This window comes from Sinocyclocheilus anshuiensis, unplaced genomic scaffold (assembly GCF_001515605.1).
Source record: "Sinocyclocheilus anshuiensis isolate Anshui unplaced genomic scaffold, SAMN03320099.WGS_v1.1 scaffold47, whole genome shotgun sequence".
Taxonomy (NCBI): Eukaryota; Metazoa; Chordata; class Actinopteri; order Cypriniformes; family Cyprinidae; genus Sinocyclocheilus; species Sinocyclocheilus anshuiensis.
In genome coordinates this window covers 1,143,716-1,146,843 of record NW_015551047.1, presented here as the reverse complement: position 1 = coordinate 1,146,843, position 3,128 = coordinate 1,143,716, and positions in this window count along the sequence as shown.

Here is a 3,128-nt window from a genome sequence, read left to right as displayed (position 1 = left end):
CTTTGTAGAATTGTACAGTAAGAAAGTTATTTCCCTTAACCAGGAAATTAACGTTCTTAGAATTGACAGATAGTTGACCCTGAGAGGTCAGCTAAATATCTACAGCGGATCTAAATATTTATAATTAATTATACCTAGTTATGATTAATTATTAATATTTCCCTTATGAGCTGATTCGCTACAAATACAAGTCATGAATAAAGAATATACTAAAGAATAACAAATAAACATGCTTACAAATTACATGTTCATGTGGTTGTAAAGCAGGCAAACATCACAGAGGCCACACAATGTAGATGCACTAAGCCTTATATTGTAAAAGATTGAACTATATTACAATATTAAAGCAGAACAAAATAAAAACATTAAACTTTTACTTTCATGATACAATAATACTGAAAAGCAACTGGAATAGCAGTAATGCAAGATAAGCTTCCAAAACTTTATGAACAAACAGTTTAGTTGAGTCAGTGTGTTATCAGGCTTCAGAGAGGCATTTAATCCATGTCTCTTTTTTAAATCAACATAAAATCAGATAATTTTTCAGCAATTACAAAGAAGAAAATGTATGTGATGCCAAACAATTCGTGTTGGGTAAAATCAAGTTCTGCCCTACATGTTTTCTTGTTGAATATCCTGTTTCACAAGGGTTTGGAATTCTGGTTCATGTTGAATCTAACAACCATTAGATGCAAGTCAAAGGAGGACAGTGGTGCATGCATACAAACACAAATGTTAATTTGACCACATGCACATTCAGCCAAATGGCATTAATGATAATAATGACAATAATGATAATAATAATTGTTGGTTAGTAAAATATGATTATAATGACGTGTAATAAATCATTCAGCTGTTATACCTCTCACTCTGTAGCATTTGAAGATCAGCACGACTGTCACTAGCAGATATGGACAAACTGCCAGTACAGAACTGAGTGTGTGGAGGACAGAGATCTGAGATTCTGAATGAGACACTGAAAAAGAGACACATAAACACTTTATCAAGAACTATTTCTGAACGAGAGCATATGTTTCTATGGTGTTCTGATTGATCACTAGGACACAGCTGGGCAATTGCTTACTGACTCAAGTCAAAACAGCTAAAGTCTCTAGTTCTAAAAAATGGGATGGGTCTGTCATTCATTTATTGAAAGAGTTTAATTTTATCTAATAATTCGACTTCAAGTCCTAGTAGCACAGATATAATTTTATATTACTAGCAGTTGTTTAATCAACCTGTTTCATGCATTGATTGCAAACTGCCATTGAAATGAATGAATACAGTGAAATGACTGCTTCACCATCAATGTCACATCTGAGAGTGACTGTCTCTCTTCTGAATACATGATGATCAGGTTTAATGCTCACTTTGGCTTTTGGTCTTTCTGTACAACAACAATTCACAATGAAAATAATGTACTGTTTTTACAGTATAAACAGTTACTTTATTGTAAAACACATGCTAAATCAAGTTAGACTGAAGTGTTGTTCTTTATAACTGTTATAGTCACTTGTTCAGTGCCTTATGAATCAGTTTTATGTGATCAAAAATACTTGCCGTATATTGTCAGTGTTACTGGTTCACTATAATTTGTGTAAAGTCCTCTTCTTCGTGCTCTGCACCTGTACTCTCCTCCATCAGAGACTTTCACCGAATCGATTGTTTTAGTTGCAGCTTCAGTAGATTCAGTGTTTGAGTCTTTACTCCAGATAAACGCCCATCTAGCCCATATTTGATCCACCTCACATCTCAGAGTAACTGCGTCTCCAGTGAACAATGAACTCTGTAGCTCAACAGTCAGAGTTGATTTGGGAATATCTGTCAATATAAGGTCATTGGGAGTGTGAGTTGTGGAAGTTTTTCAGCAGATCTCACCCTCTCACTAGTAAATCATAAGTGCATTTTAATTTAACATACAAAGGAAGAAATATAGCTGCTAGCAGCAATTATGGAGCCGAACAATGCCAACATTCACTTGAGACAATGCAAAGAGTTAAGAACAACAGAGGTGTAATTTTAAGGCCACCGTAAGGCGTTCAAATCAACAACCCAAAGCTCAACACATTGTGCCACACCACCTGCAGCAGTCACAGAGACACATCAGTCACTAAAGTTCTGCAAAGGTACAGCAGTTTATGTTAAAATAATAAAAAAAACTGGATACATTTTCTGACCAACAGGTGGTGCTGTCAAACCAATGTGGTCTACACATGCCTAGAATACCTATGCATAATATTCGGTGCTGGAGACTAACCAACTAAAGCAAAAAAGAAAAAAGAGAACTGGCAAAAATCAGGGCTGAGTGAGATTCCTTTCATGGGGAGACATTTTTTTTATCTGAGGGTGAGGTGTGGGTCATATTTTAGACATCCAAGTAGAGGCCTGCAAGGCCATCACCGGGTCCAGGGACACGCTGAGTACATTCGGGCCGGGCTCGGGACATTTTTATTTTTATTTTTATTTTTTACAGATCGGGCTTGGGTCGGACTCGGGCTCATTTAGCTTCTCTTTGCAATACGCAACGCATATACGCACACATTAGCATACAGGTGACAGTTGACCATGCAGAGCATCAGGGAGAAGTGGGGAGTTACTAAAAATTCCCAATGCTTCGGGAAAAGCTGCATTTTGTAAGAGTTTTGATTTGATTACCACGGCAAACAGTGAGTCAAGTGCAGAATCTGCAAACATATCCTTGCACATGACAGCAAAAAACGCACGCAATAGGCTAAATGCGTGCCGCAAAGCCCCAGCAAAAGTAATTACCATGAATTTGTCGGGGGGAAATAGTAAGGAGATATTAGAATTATTTATTAATAAATTAGTGTTTTCTGAGTCCGTGTCGCAAAGATGAAGATGACGATCCTGACTCGCCATCTCCTCATCGGACGCGCCTTTAGAGAGAAATTGATTTTTATGGATTTTATAAAATCCGTAAAAAGACTTGCACTCTCCGATACCTGCGACGTCACTTGCAATCGACACAAATCGTGCGTGTTGCCAATGGAGACGAGAAGCTGTGGTGGTGATTAAACGATTAAAACTAATTTGGTACTATAACATACAGGGTCCTGCAAGAAAAAGACAAGACCCGCAAATCCGTGGCCACAGAACAGCAGAATATG